The 8,505-nt window shown below is 33.6% G+C and overlaps 1 non-coding gene across 1 annotated transcript; it reads right to left on the reverse strand.

The window, feature by feature from the left end:
- Positions 1-6,924: 6,924 nt before the first annotated feature.
- On the reverse strand, positions 6,925-7,006 carry LOC137220320 (small nucleolar RNA SNORD79). Its single transcript, XR_010941623.1, has one exon. It is a non-coding gene; the product is annotated as a small nucleolar RNA SNORD79 (small nucleolar RNA).
- Between the last annotated feature and the right edge of the window lie 1,499 nt (positions 7,007-8,505).

The raw sequence follows: 8,505 nt of genomic DNA on the forward strand, positions 1-8,505 counted from the left end.
AGAGAAATACGAAGTGGACCAGAGAATGATAATAACACGCGTCACTCTTCTTTGAGGAAGGAATCCCATAAATTCTGTTGTATACTTTCCCTATAATTATAAATTACTTGATTTAAAGTTAGATGTGATTATTAAAAATAACTTAATATTTGTTAATTTTAGCAGGTTATATAAATCGTCTCTATTAAGTTTTCTGTTTTGTTTCAACATATTGTTCTTCTCATAGGAATTTGTTTTCTGCAAATCCAAGAATTTCACTATAGAGATTTAAAGGCATTCCAGGTTTAGCTGATCTATCAAACATGCACATAAAATTGGAGGAAAGGAGATGTGCTATCAATGTCAAGCGTCAAGGATACTGATAAGGGTCACATTGACATATTTTATGTTCAGCTTGTGAGCAAAGATGCCAGTAAATTCTGACAGGAAGCAGCAGTACTTTTGCTAAATTGCTATAATAAATTGTTAAGCTCTTTTAAAAGCTGGGAAGTATTGTGGGTGGGGGGATGTGTAATCCTGAACTTTATGACTTGTGAAAATTAGCTATAAATTTAGGGAACGAAAGGAACAGCAAGAGCAAGGGGTGTCGTGTTGTTTTTCCTTTCTTTTTTTTTTTTTACAAACTACACTTGGAAAATATTTAATCTTCATTTTGTAAGTCCTTTAAAATAACATTTAATTAGTTAGCATACATTCTGATAAGGGACAGCAGTGAAGTCAAAATATTTTTTATGTGAGATAATATATTTTAATACATATAGTTTAAATTTTTTCTTTTCATTTCGAGCCATCTCTAAATTGTGAAATAAGTAAGTGAATAATATAAATATAAATGTTCTTATAATTAAAGCGTACAATGAATACCACTGTAAAAGGTAGAATATAACCTTGAGTTTGTCTCTCTCTATATATAGAGACCCTTGTAAAAAAAGATAATATATCCATATGTATTTGAATTTTAGTTTGTAAAGTAGGGTCTACTATGTCTCAACACATATTTTATTAATTATTTGTGTTATGCCATACTGAAGGGATGCATCTGGTTAATTGACTATGTATGAGTCATTAATTTACCACATGTAATTAATAATAGAATTAAAGGATATGGTATTTATAGATAAGTAAACTAAGTACTAAGGAAATTAACTGACTCTCCTAGTATCAAATTACATATTCTCAGAGCATAATACCCATTTTTCAACTCAGAGTTTTATTCTCACATTTTAAATGACAATTTTAATAATTTAAATAATATTTTTAAATTGTATACTTTAATATAATCCTTTAATAATTTAAAAAGTAGTGCTGTAAGCATTTTATATAATTTAATGTTTAAAGGTCTGGGACTAAGAACTAACTAGAAAATGAAACTGTGAGGAAAATCAGTTGATCATGGTATGCTAAAATCAAAGGGGAATGGTGTCTTTGAAAGAGTGTAGGATCAACTGCATTAAATCCTACTGTTAGGTCAAGCAAGATGAGAATGGATTCCGTACTTAGTCTATGGATGTCACTGCGATTTTGAAAAATGAAGTTTTGATTGAAGAATATGGAAAATATTGAAACTGACTGAAGAGGATCGTGGGAAAAGCGGAAGTTGAAACTGAATCTAGGCAATCCTTTGGATGACTTTTTTCTGAAGAGGGAACTAGGCAGAAACAAAATTAGGGTTGAAATGGATGTTTTTTGTATGCAATGGGAGAAATTAAACTGCACACATTTAAAGTACATTTGTTTCAAAATAAGTGTACTCCAGGAAAGCAAAACCATAATCAAGAAAATGAATATATGCATCACCCCAAGCGTACCCACATGACTCAGTGATCCCTTCTTCTTACTTCTCCCAGACTCTCTCTCACATCCCCAGGCAACCACTGTTCTGCTGTCTGTTGCTAAAAATTTTGGGGGATTTCCTACAATTTTATATAATGGAATCATACCATATGTATTCTTTTTTTTTTTTTTTTTTGGTCTGGCCTCCTTCATTTAGCTTAATTATTTGGCATTCATCAACGCTGTAGAAATCAATAGTTCATTCCATTGTATTGCTGGTAGGGATATATGACAACTTGTTTGTCCTTCTATAAATTGATGTTTGAGTTCTTTTCAGTTTTTTGACTATTACAAATAAAACTGCTATGGACTTTCTTGTACATGAACTTGTGCTTCCTTTCCTCATGTTTATTAAATCCCTAGAAGTGAATAACTGGTGAATCATAAGGTAGGTAAAAGATTAACTTTTTTAGAAACTGCCAAGATGTTTTCCAAAGTGGTTGTACCATTTTACATATTCACAAGCAATGTATTAGAGTTCCAGTTATTCTATATAGTAGTCATCACCTGGTATGATCAGCCTTTTAAATTTCACCCATTATAATATATGGCTAGCAACATCTCATTGTGGTTTTAATTTGAATTTCCCTAAAGACAAATTATACTGTGCATCTTTTCTTTTCTTTTCTTTTCTTTTTTTTTTTTTTGCGGTACGCGGGTCTCTCACTGTTGTGGCCTCTCCCGTCACGGAGCACAGGCTCCGGACGTGCAGGCTCAGCAGCCATGGCTCATGGGCCCAGCCACTCCGTGGCATGTGTCCCGGACCGGGGCACGAACCCGTGTCCCCTGCATCGGCAGGCAGACTCTCAACCACTGCGCCACCAGGGAAACCCTATAGTGTACATCTTTTCATGTGATTATCTGCTCACTGTGGCAGGCAGACTCTGAGATGGCCCCAGTTATCCCCACATCTTGTTATATTTCATGCCTTTGTGTAAAATCTCCCTCCTTCTTTTTTTTTTTTTTTTTTTTTAGCATAGACGTGATTTTGTGACTTAATTCTAATCAACAGAATACAGAAGCTCATGTGACAAAGAGCTGAGGGTAGCCTCTGGCCAACAACCAACAAAGAAAGGAGCCCATCAGTTTGACAACTGCAGGAAACTGAATCCTGCTAGCAACCACCTAAATTTGGAAGTAGATCTTTCACCCAGTGAGTCTTACAAGAGACCCCAGCCCTGGACAATATCTTGACTGCAGTCTAGTGAGAGACTCTGAAGCAGAGGGCCCAGCTAAGCCATTGCTAATATTCCCAACCCACAGGTACTGAGAGATAATAAAGGTATTTTGTTTAAACTGCTAAGTGCGTCAACATTACTATGCAACAACAGATACTAATGCACAATTGCTGTTATTTTCTTGGGTGAAAAGTTTGTTCATATCTTTTGCCCGTTTTTTAATTGAATTGTTTTTTGTGTGTGTTTTGACAGTACATTATTCATTCTTTTTATTTATTTATTTATTTGGTTTGCTGGGTCTTAGATGTGGCACATGGGCTCCTTAGTTGCGGCATGCAAACTCTTAGTTGCAGCACGCATGTGGGATCTAGTTCCCTGCCCAGGGATCAAACCCGGACCCTCTACATTGCGAGCGAGGGGTCCTACCCACGGCGCCACCAGGGAAGTCCCCATTATTCATTCTTGATACAAACCCTTTATAGATATTTCCTTTGCATATAATTTCTCCCAGCCTAAGGCTTGTCTTTTCATTATCTTCATAGTGACTTCCAGAAAAAAGATATTTTTTAACTTTTATAATGTCTAATGTGTCCATTTTTTACTTTATGAATCATGCTTTTGTGGCTCTACTGACTGATGATCGACCAAAGATTACACTGTAAGTACTTAGGGATGAATTTCAAGACCCATATTGTCAGAATATACCCTGTACTCAATGAATTCAAATTTAGCAATACAGATTCCTTGTGAGTGTCTGCATTAAAAATAAATGTTTGTAATACCAGAAACCATAAAATTCATAGAAGAAAACATATGTGGTAAGTTCCTTGACATTGGTATCAGCAATGACTTTTTGAATCTAATTCCAAAAGCAAAGGCAACAAAAGCCAAAGTAAACAAGTGGGACCACATCAAATTAAAAAGCTTCTGCACAGGAAAGGAAATCATCAACAAAATGAAGAGGCAACCTATTGACTGGGAAACAGTATTTGCAAATTATATATCTAACAAGGGGTTAAATACAAAATACATTTAAAAAATAAAACCTCACACAATGGAATAGCAGAAAACAAACAACCTGATTAAAAAATTAGCAGGTATCTGAATAGGTATTTTTCCAACGAAGGCATAGAGACAACTAACAGGCACATGAAAAGATGCTCAACATCACTAACCAGAGAAATGCAAATCAAAACCACAATGAGATCACCTCACACCTGTTAAATGGCTATTATAAAAAAAAGGAAGAGATAAATTTTGTCCGAGGTTGTGGAGAAAAGGAAACTTGTGCACTGCTGGTGGGAATGTAAATTGGTGCAGGTACTGTAGAAAACACTATAGAGGTTCTTAAAAAAATAAAAATAGAATTATCATATGATACAGCAATTCCACTTTGGGGTATTTATGTGAAGAAAATGAAAACACTAATTTGAAAAGCTATGTACACCCCAATGCGCATAGCAACATTATTCACAATAGCCAAGATATGGACACACACAACTGGAGTGTCCATCGATAGATGAATGGATAAAGAAGATGCGGTGTATGTATATGTACACACATGCACACGATGAAATACTAGTTATCCATAAAAATGAGTGACATCCTGCCATTTGTGATAACATGGATGGACCTTAAGGGTATTATGCTAAGTGAAATAAATCAGACAGAGAAAGACAAATACCATATGAACTCACTTACATGTGTAATCTAAACAAACAAACAAACAACAACAACAAAACAAGCTCATAGATAGAGATAACAGTTTGATAGTTGCTGGGGGTGGAGCTGGAAGTAGGAGGTAGATGGGCAAAATTGGTGAAGGGAGTCAAAAGGTACAAACTTCCAGCTATAAAATAAATAAGTCATGGGGATGGCAAGTACAGCATGGGGAATATAGTTAATAATACTCTATTGTGTATTTTAAAAAGTTGCTAAGAGAATAAATCTTAAAGTCCTCAAAAAAAAGAAAACAAAGAAAAGAAGATTTCTATAAATATACATGGTGACAAATGTTAACTAGACTTGTTGTGAACATGTTGCAATATATACAAATATCAAATCATTATGTTGTACACCTGAAGCTAACACAGTGTTGTATGTCAATTTTACCTCAATAAAAATTAATAAATAATAAAATAAAATGCTTGTTGATTAATTTTTTAACTGTTTGGATAGAAGAAAAGAGACTATGCTAAATGCTTTAACCTTATGTTTTTATATATTTTATTACAATTTTAGCAAAAACATCCATTGTAGATAACACTGGGTAGGTAAAAACAAATTTAGTTTTTAGTCTTGACTAGAAAATGATTTATGAATTATGCCCTAAAATTTTTATGCAAAATATTTTGAAATATCTGAATGAAATTTTTCTTTGATAAGATCTAGATCACCAAATATCTAACCCACAAGTAATGTGATTTCAGCCTCAGATTTATGTAATTATGAGTAATTTTTAGTATATTATTAATTAAATAATACCATTTACATCATCTTTAAGGATCAAAATGTAAACTATTCTACCTTGATTAATTTTCTAACTGACAGGTAATACAGTGTTTCCCACAAGTAGATATTATTCATGAATCTGACATTATTAAACTTTATTCTACAAAAATGCAGTTTTGAAATAGAGAATTATTTTTAAAAATCATAAAATGGAACTGTGTTCAGAAAATAATGTAGTTCCAAATGTACTAGTTAATTCTTTACAAGAATAATTGGGTTTTTTTTTGTGTACTTTCCTTAAAATGGTAGATTAAAAATTAAGAAGTGGATTTCATGTCATTACAGGTAAGATCTGACATGTCATTAACACACCCAGAGGAGTTTATGACTAAAAATGTGCATACGTTTTTAGCTATGTAATGAGCAAATTTTCAGATGAGAGTCTAAGCAAACTGCAAATAAACCTGTCATATATTTTTCTACCAAAAAGAAAAAAGTATTTGTACTTGAAAGGTCAAGAGCAATGCTAGCTAACAGTATTGCTCTGGAGATCACTTTATTCTTCAATTGTGTTTTTGTAGCATGTAACCCTGAAGCTCTAACCTTAGCTGGATGAACAATGAGTGGAAATGGCACCAAAGCAGCTGATCTATAGCTAGGAAGTGGCCTAATCATTTTCTTGTAACTACTTGAGTATAAAAAGACCCTATAATAGAGAATGACTATTAAAAAAAAAATTCATTCGTAAAGGAGTTCAAATCTCAAACAGGGAAGAAAGTAGATGATGCGAGAATGTAGAAGTGAAGAGAAGAAAGTTAGCTGAAACCATGACTCATCAGAGTCCATGAAATAAACAGAAATGTAAGGAGAACTTTGAAGGGCTGTGGGCTGAATCCACTGAATTGTGGGATGCTAGGGGAAGCAACTGCAGTCTTGGTCTGGAGGTTTGCTAAAGATACATTTGTTTTTTTTTTTTCTCCATGATCTTCAAGCTCCTGAGAAACACCATCATGTTTTATGTCTGGCTAAATAGTGATTCAAACTGTTCAAAGTGAGAACATTTTCTGTTCATTTACTTTCCTGTATATTCTTTGAAGAACTCTAAAAATTAAAGTCATCTGAGGATGTGTCTTCACTGCAACCCCCCAAATTCCAAGTGACTTAGCCAGACACCTCATTAATTTTCATTAGAGAGTTCAGAAAAGTTTACTTATTTAGGACATTTGCCATGTGAAATTTAGACAAAAAGCAGGCAACAAAAATGGCTGCGTTGCCAAGCCACTAATCATAATTTCTAGGATCAGTCAACTATACTCCTTACTTTTACTGCCTAAGGGGGACTCAGGACGTGCAGATTGCTGAAAAACGTACTGCATGGGTGCCTCAGTGCAGCCAGAAGGCATTCATCCATTTCTGACACTCCATCACCTTTGTGTTCTATAGTTATTTTATTTATTTTTTTCACTGTTTCAGTTTTTAAAAATCTTCAGTCTTTTTCAGAGAGATTTCCATCTGCTTAATTTAAAAAATCATCACTAACCGTAGTTGTCTTATAATTAAAGCAAAGTCTACTCAAATTATTTTTGAATTCATATGTTGGGGGATATATCTTTTAACTTGACAATCAGCACTTAAAAAAAATCGTCAGAAGAAGTTGTATTTCTCATGTTTTTATAACAACAGCAGTAGTAACCACACTAACACGGCTGCTCTTTTGAGCTATTACCTTTTGCCAACCTCTCTGTACTCAGTGCCAAGGGCTTTATCAACATTGTCTTACTTAATCTACACAAACATCTTTGAAGCTCAGCATTATTACTGATATTTTACAGATGATGAATCTGAAACTTAGAGCAGGTAAATAGTGTGTTCGGTGCAGTACAATTATTAAATGGCAGTGCTATCATTGAGCCCAGACTGGTTTGACCTCCAAGCTCTTGCTCTTAACCACCTCATTATCCTGACTTCACGCTTTGTAAAGCATGATATGTTATCATGTATGCGTTCCTTTGGTTGGCTAATTCAAAATTATATGGAGTAGGTCTTCCTAGTGTTATCAGCATCTTACAGATAATAAAATCAAGACATAGAGATTACACCAAAAACACAAAATTATTTGTTGAACCATATCAAAGAGTTTAAGAAAAACTTTTGATTACTATGGTTTGCCATTAGCTTTATGTGATTTTTTTTTCCTTTTGGCATAATGTTATCTACTAAGATATATTCTAGGGTAAAAAATGAGGGACAATGAAAAAGTTTCGAGATAAAAAGGCAAATGATCACTTTGGCATTGATTAAAAACAATAAGAGTAATTGGGAAACTTCTGTGAATTATTTGATCTATTTAGACACCAATGATTTTTGGTTTAGATTTTTTTCCCCCGTACTTACACGTGGCCACATGCAGCTATTTATTGTACATTTACATTAATTACAATGAAATAAAATTTTAAATTCAATTATTCAGTCACACCAGTCATATTTCAAGTCCTAAAAAGCCACATGTGGGTAGTGGCTAGCATATTTCAGAACACAAATAAAGAACATTTTCAGCATCAGGAAAATATGTACTGCAAAATATTGGTCTAGACACTTAAGCATACGTAGAAATGCCAAAGTGGGTTAAGATGTTATCAAAAGCTAATCCTCAGACTTGGTATTAGACAAATACATATGTTATCAATGTGCTGCTTACAAAAATATAAACCTAAATTTTTGTATTCGGTGATTTGAGCTTTAGTTTTGACTGAAAATGGAAAAGAGTCGCAGTTCTAATTTGTTTATTAAAGATTTTTAAATGCTAGATTTACATAATTATGTAAGTTCTGTTTGCAGGTAGAAAACTATAGTAGCAATCCTTTAAGAATATTTTTCCCCCCAAAATCATGGTATCAAATAATGTCTATACAATACATCATTTAAGTTTTACAATAAAGTAGCTTTATCCTCAAATGTTAAAAAATAAATAATAAACAATTGAGGCTTAGGAAAATGCCCAGCACCCAGTTGATAAATGGTAGGTCTAGATGCAGGGAATTAG

This window comes from Pseudorca crassidens, chromosome 2 (assembly GCF_039906515.1).
Source record: "Pseudorca crassidens isolate mPseCra1 chromosome 2, mPseCra1.hap1, whole genome shotgun sequence".
NCBI lineage: Eukaryota > Metazoa > Chordata > Mammalia > Artiodactyla > Delphinidae > Pseudorca > Pseudorca crassidens.